Source organism: Cavia porcellus, unplaced genomic scaffold (genome assembly GCF_034190915.1).
Source record: "Cavia porcellus strain 051 isolate PalLab524CR breed Dunkin Hartley unplaced genomic scaffold, mCavPor4.1 scaffold_1, whole genome shotgun sequence".
In the NCBI taxonomy this organism is placed as follows: domain Eukaryota; kingdom Metazoa; phylum Chordata; class Mammalia; order Rodentia; family Caviidae; genus Cavia; species Cavia porcellus.
Window position 1 is genome coordinate 32,745,757 of NW_026947484.1, and position 7,188 is coordinate 32,752,944.

The 7,188-nt window shown below is 37.3% G+C and overlaps 1 non-coding gene across 1 annotated transcript; it reads right to left on the minus strand.

The window, feature by feature from the left end:
* Positions 1-5,613: 5,613 nt before the first annotated feature.
* LOC111757404 (small nucleolar RNA SNORA2/SNORA34 family) lies at positions 5,614-5,750 on the minus strand. The gene has a single exon (XR_002791764.1). It is a non-coding gene; the product is annotated as a small nucleolar RNA SNORA2/SNORA34 family (small nucleolar RNA).
* Positions 5,751-7,188: the final 1,438 nt, after the last annotated feature.

Genomic DNA, 7,188 nt, shown 5'->3' on the forward strand with positions numbered 1-7,188 from the left:
AAAACTGCTGTTTAAGGAATTCTACCATGGTCACTGTGCTGTCTCTTGTTATCATCAACAGAATTGGCTATATCATCAGATAAAATATAATTGAATATATCAGTACATGACAGAATTAATAGAAATACAACTTTGTAGATTGTATAGAGCTATGAAAACAGATAGTAATCATATCAGAATGGGTATCATAGTGAATCATTGTCATTTTCAGTATATTGTCTATACTCTCCAACTTGATACCATCAACCTAACCATTCTGAATAAAATCTGTCAATAATTATCAGCAATCAAAGAAATCAGATTTAACTAAGACCAGTCATGATACAACAGTGTAAGTCATACAGGGATCCAGATTAAGTTAATAGGAAATTAAAGATGACCACTGTGCTATATCCTGATATCTTTGGGACAGCTGGTTGTGCCCTCAGATCCAGTGCTTGTATACAAACTGGGATGGACAAGTTCCATCCAAGCAGAGTGGTGCGAGCAATAAGGGTTTTAATTCCTGATACACTATTAACAATATCTTCTGCTGTCTTTTTAAGACTATTCCTCCCCCTTTCATTCCCCCAGGATGTACTGTTTATTTTTAGGTCTCCTCAACACTCTCGGTTTTATTTTGGGGGGGGGCAATCTGCTATTTACCTAAGTGTTTCTGAATTTTCTCATTCCTGGACTTGATCTCTAGTTGTATTTCTTTACCTATTAAAGCCTGTCTTTCCAACCTATCCATAAATACTGGTCCAGTTGTCCCTATTACTCTTTGGTTCCCTATTACATAGAGTTCTGTTTTCTCATATTTGATTTTAGTCTATATATCCTTCTTCAGGTTAATTATATTTCCTATAAAGAGCATCTCAGTGGGGGGCTGGGGATTTAGCTCAGCGACACAAGCTCCTGCCTTGCAAGCAGGCAGTCGTGAGTTCGATCCCTGGTACTGATAAAAAAAAAAAAAAAAAAAGGAAAAAGACAAAAAAAAAAAAAAAAAGAGCATCTCGGTGGACCCTACTTCTTGATCCACTCTGCCTGTGATTCTCTTTTTTCCCTTAAGTTAGTTTGTCTAGGCCATCTATATTAGAAATTATATCCAACCTTCTCTGCCTCATTTCTGTTATGCTCTTTTTCTGTCATTAGTTGTCTGTTTGTCTTCTTTATTTCACTTTTTGCTCCATTCATTGGGGCCTGTCTGTCACTGTTCCTGAAATCCTGGTGCTTTTCTCTCTCTTTAGAATGTTCTGTAGTATTCTCTGTAGAATTGGATTGGTGGTTGCGAATTCTCCCAGTTCCTCTTTATCATGGAAGCTCCTTGTTTCTCCATTAATTTCAAGGGACAATTGTGCAGGATATATCAATCTGAGCTGGAGGTTATTTTTTTTCAAGGCTTGGATTATTTCGCTCCATGCTCTTCTCGATTTGAAGGTTTGTGCCGAGAAGTCTGCCGTAATTCTGATGGATTTTCCCTTGAAGTGATCTGTTTCTTGTCTCTGACAGCTTTTAATATTCTATCCTTATATTGGATTTCTGGGATCTTGATTATTATATGCCTGGGTGTAGTTCTGTTTTGGTTTTAGGTGGCTGGAGTTCTGTATGCCTCATACATCTGGGTGTCTTTTCCTTTTCCTATGTTTGGGAAGTTTTCCTTAATTATTTCTGTGAATAGCCTTTGCAGTTCCTTTGTTTGTACCCCTGCTTCTTCATTCACATTCTTTATTCTTAAATTACAGATCCTCTTGTCAGCATCTAGCCTTTGTATTGTTACTGCTTGTTTCCTTGTTATTTTTAAGAAATTTTTCCTTTCATGTTCCCACATTGCAAACCTGTCCTCCAGTTCAGATAATCTATCCCTAGTTTCTTTCAAGCAGTTTTACCAGCTTTCACTGGAGTTTTTAATTTCCTAGTAATCTCTTTGAACCTGCTTCATGTATTCTATGTTTTTTCTATTTTCTCCATCAAACAATTCTCCCCCTTTTTTGTTCTTCCATTCTTCCATTTGTTTTTTCTTGGGAGGTGCTTAGCATGTCTTTAATTATTCTATTTATATCTTGCCTTACTTGGTTAAAAACTTCACTTTTGAACTCGTCTATGAGGTCCTGAAGATATCACTTTATGTCTATTGGTGCCGTGTCTGATATTGTATGTTTGCTGTCCTCATTTTCCTTTGCCTTTACTTGTCCTGGATCAATATTCTCAGGACTGGGGACTGGGGACTGGGGACCCTTTCTTGTTGCTTCCTCTTCTCATATTTTTTGTTCCTTCCTTACAGGCATATATAGGAGGCTCGGTTTCTTTCTTTGTCAGTTTCAGTTTGTCTGAAGTGTGCTGACTCAGGCTCAGGTAAATTCTGACCTATCCTTCTCTCTGCCACTTTTATTGTCTGGGATTTTTGTGCTTGATTTAGTTTTCTGTCTTTTTGAGACAAGATCTCACCATGTAGCTCAGGCAGTCCTCAAACTCACTGTGTGGCCTCAGGCTGGCCTTCAGGATGCTGGGATGACAACCATGGGCCAGCAGGCCACGCCATCATTTTGATTGCTGAACTGTAGAATTATTACCTGGAGATAGAACAAATAAATATTCAACCAAGTTGCTTGCAACTGACATCAAGGTGAGTCTGCTGCCCAAGCTTAAACCCTGGTTTGTCATGTGAGGTGGCATGATTCTGCGACAGATCTCAAACCTGAGCTTCTGTGAAGTGGAAATTATTGCTACCTGGAAAAGTCACCTAGGCACTGTCAAAGGCACTCACACAACTACCCCACACTGCGATCTTGGCCATTGCTTTCACTTAAGCCAGTCCTCAGGCTCAAGGAAATATTTCTGATTTGATATTTTTCTAGAGCCTTGTTTATTTGGGTTTTTTTTTTACTACTTCAGAGAGGTCAGATGCATGGCTTTTGGATTGTCCCATATCACTGTCCCCTGGTTTTGCCCTTGGTGAATTGGATATCTAGGGTTCCATCTTGTTTAAGTGTCTCCTCACTTTCTTTCTTTCATTTAGTTACTGGGTTAATGCTTTTAAATTGCCAATGTGAGTGGCTGTATTGCTCAAAGTTAGAATGCTTAGAAAATGACTACTTCTCAGAGGTGTCTTACAGATGTAGTTGGCTTTTGGCTTTGAGTCTATTGCAAGATCCTACCTGTTCAATTTATTGGGGATGAGAAGTTGCTGCCTACTTGATCTATCCCCCGGTTGTTTAACACTGGCCCACTATATTTTTTATGACTCTTAGGCAATCTCAGTCTTGGTATACCAGGAAGAACACCTAATTAGAACAGTTATGTCACTTTGGTTAAAGTGGTACAGTCAGCAATAACAATAGCATCAAATGCAGGTGAGAAAATGACAAATTGAGGTAACCATTAATTTGCCATCTTTAACCATGTGAACCACATTTGTGGTTATATAACGAAATCTAAAGCAAACCAGAAAATTGTATACAGTAAATAAGCCCTCAATATGATAATTTTACCCTGAGGAGAGAAAATTTAAAAGAAGTTAGGGGGAAAAATAGAGAAATAGAAGAGGAAGAGATTAAAAAGCAAGACTGGTAGACAAGGGAGGATCACAAAAACTGTGGGAAACACTAATAAAAATAAGATCAAATGATGAAGGAAAAAAAGACACTCTACTCCCCCAAATGAGAAAGAGACAGAAAAATGTTCATGTCAAGGTTTCTTTCTGCTGTCACTAGTAGACAACATGTGCAGACAGAGTCCAGATCCATTTTGATTTATCCCAGAAAGCCAACAATGGATTTACAGGGAGGTAGTGGATAATCTCAGTGATCCTGCGCCTTTATATCCCCTGAAGTTCGGGGTTGTTTCTGGCCATAAGGCTGAACCCAGACCTGTTCAGCCAGCAGCAGTTAGCATACCTTATATAGATTTGAACTCAGCTTGAAGCAGCTAGATGAAGCCAGCAACTGTTCTGAGCTGAGCTCAATTGGCTCTTCTTTAGGATGGCTTCCAACCAATGGCCCTCTCCCATGGGTTAGCCAAATGCACTCCAGTTACCAGCCAGCACCATCCATGACATCCACTCCTCAGTTGCATTGTTGCATCTCTCTGTACAGGCCCCTGAGGTTGCCAGCAGCCACTATGTGTTCACATATTTGCTCATCCCACACAGTGAATCCTGACTCAAGGAGAGGGTGCCACCTGCCACTTCTTTCTTCCTTTTTGAAGCTTCTCTTTTTGCTCTCCCTGTGGGCTTCAATTCTCACTTCAGATCCTTCCTGGGTCTAAGATCCACTTCCCTCTTTCTTCTCTCCCTTGCATTGCTATATTCTAGTGTCTGGACACCAAATCTCAGAGAATCTCTTTCTCTGCTGCTTACCACTCTGACATCTTCCTGGATATCCAAAAAAAGAGAAGAGACTTCTGTTCCACCAAAAATGGTCACACAGAATTCACCTGGAATAATTTCCTCTACAGGATCAAGTGGTTATAGCTCATCTATCACATATACAGGAAGGACAGTTGGAGACACAGGTGACAAACTCAGAGACAGCTCTGCAAAATGAAGATTTCTGCTTTAAAATATATGTCTGGTGGTTTGAACATCTGGGTCCTACTGAGGTTGTCTTTTGTGTGTGGGTATCATCTTCCTTTTTTCTTCATATTAAAGTTGGATTGAACTTTGGCCATAGTGAGCCATTCATTGTAGAAGATTTGGGACTCTGAAAATGTATGACAACTCTTTTAAGAGTCAGAAACCTCTTCAGTGCTGTTCTCTTCATTCAAAGTTTGATTCCTTTGTTGTTTCTACCTGGTTTTTGGATATTCTCTGGAGATTTTTAGATAGTGTTTTTTCATTTGTATAAAATTTATAGTTATTTGAGAAAGATGTAAGTAGGAGCTACTTTGCCATAACAAAAGCAGAGTCCTATATTTTTCTTTTTGCTCTTTTTGTCTTTATTTTTTTTTCAGAAAGCATACAGTTGATGCGTGATTTCTAAATCTAGACACATGAATTCTGCATTTTAATTGAGAGGTTTATACTATGTACATTTAAAATAATTTAAAGTGTAATTGATTTAATTCTATCCTACTTTTATTTGTAATATTTGTTCTCTTTGTTTCTTATTTCTTTTTGATGCTCTTTTGATAGCTGAAGTTTTTTAATTTTTATTTTAAAGGGGGTAAAATTAAACTCAACAATCAGAACAAAATAGGGCATAAGAAAGCAATGTAAGAGATATAAATTTCAAAGCTAGACAACCTAAGATCTTCACTATCTATCATATTTTCTCTTGTTTTCTTCCAAATAGTGGTCCATGTCTTCACATACAGAGATTTCATACAAAACACCATAGTATAAAACTGATCTGAACAAAACGAGGAAAGCATTTTAGGATGTTCAAAACCAGACAACAGGGAAGTCACCATTGGCTGTCATAGAGTCTCTCATTCTCTTCAAAATAGCTGTCCATACTTTCATGTATACCGAAGTTCAACAAAGCAAAACAGGCAATGGGGGAGGGATTACTTGGTTTCCCAGCACTCCAGGTCTCAGCATGGTGCAGGTCCCAGTAAATGTTGGTGGCTCCCATCCTGGGCCACCGGAGCCTGCCACACTCACAGCCACTCACTGTGAGGGCAGTGGTTGCTTCAAGCTGTTTCTTTCTAATGAATTGACCATTTCACTGCCCAAGTTATGAAATACCCAACAGACCATAGAAAGACATTTCTTTAGGCTCCTGCTTGAAACCAACAGCATCAGGAAGCTGCTGGCCTTGATTAAGGGCCAGAGTAGCTGATAATTTTAAGCATTCTATTTTAATATTGTCATTGACTTATAATTCTTCTTACAAATGGTTCCCAGTTTTACAATGTATACCTATAACTTACCATAGTTTACTTTAAAATAATACAATTTATTTGTTTGACATTTTTTCTATTACCATGCATTTTACTTTTCTTTATACAATAAGCAATGTGTTATTTTAAAAACAAGCAAAAACCAGCTTAACCACAGAAACTGTCTTTTATAGCTACTCACGTATTTTCCATTTCCGACCCTCTTCATTATTTTCTGTATATCATATCTTCCACTTGGCATTATTCTTTTTCAGTATGAAGCACCTCCTTTTACATTTTTTGAAGTAAAATCTGTGAGATCTTTCACTTTTTGTTATTATGAAAATGCGTTACTTTTTCTTCTATTTTAAATCATATATTTGTTAGATATGGAATCCTGTACTATTTTCTTTCAGAACATTAAAGGTGCCATTACATTGCCCTCTGTCTTTAGGGTTTTTTTGATGAAAATTCCCTTGTCATTCTATCTTTAGGGTGTTTTTCTTTTCTTTGCTTGTTTGTTTGTTTTTGGTACTGGGGATTGAGTTGACAGCCTCTCACTTGACAGGCAGGTGCTTATGTCACTGAGCTAGATCTCCAGCTTTTGTTGTTTTTAATATTTTTTCCTTGCACTTTTCATCATGTCAATTATGTGCATTGGTGTGATTATCATACTTGAATTTTGTTGAATTTATTGGATATATGGTCTTATAGTTTTATCAAATTTGAAAAGTTTTATGTGTACCTGTGAATCTGCCAAAATGAAGCTCGTTTCTGTATAACCAATATTCACTAATAAGATAAAATGTTGAAAGGTTTTGGGCCATTATTTATTTAAATAATTTTTCTCCCTTTTTTTAGGAGACTCCAGTTGTAGTCTAGTCTACTTGAAGCTTTCCTATAGCTCATTCAGTATTTGTATGCTCTTGTTATTATGCTAACTTTATGTAAATTCTATTCATATGTAAACTGAATGATATTTTCTCCTATTCCATTTAACCTTTCAAAACTCATCCAGTGAATTTATAATTTCAGAAATTGTATTTTTTGTATTTAGACCTTCCCTTTTTTAGTGGTTTTCATGTCTTCCATTAGTCTACTCACCATGTTTGTGTTTTACTTTGCATCCTTAGATATAGTTATAATAGCTGATTAAAGTCTGGTTGCTAATCCAATCATCTACATAACAGGTGTGTGATTTTTTCCTCTAGTTCTGTATTACATTTTCCTGCTTCTTTACATGCCTAATCATTTACTTTTGTGTTAGGTATTGAGCCAAAGCTTTGTCCATGCCAAGCATGTGCTCTATGACTAACCTATGTCCTCTAATGTCTAGTCTTTTTTCTTTTCTTTACTTTTTGAGACAGGGTCTTACTATGCAGATCAGGC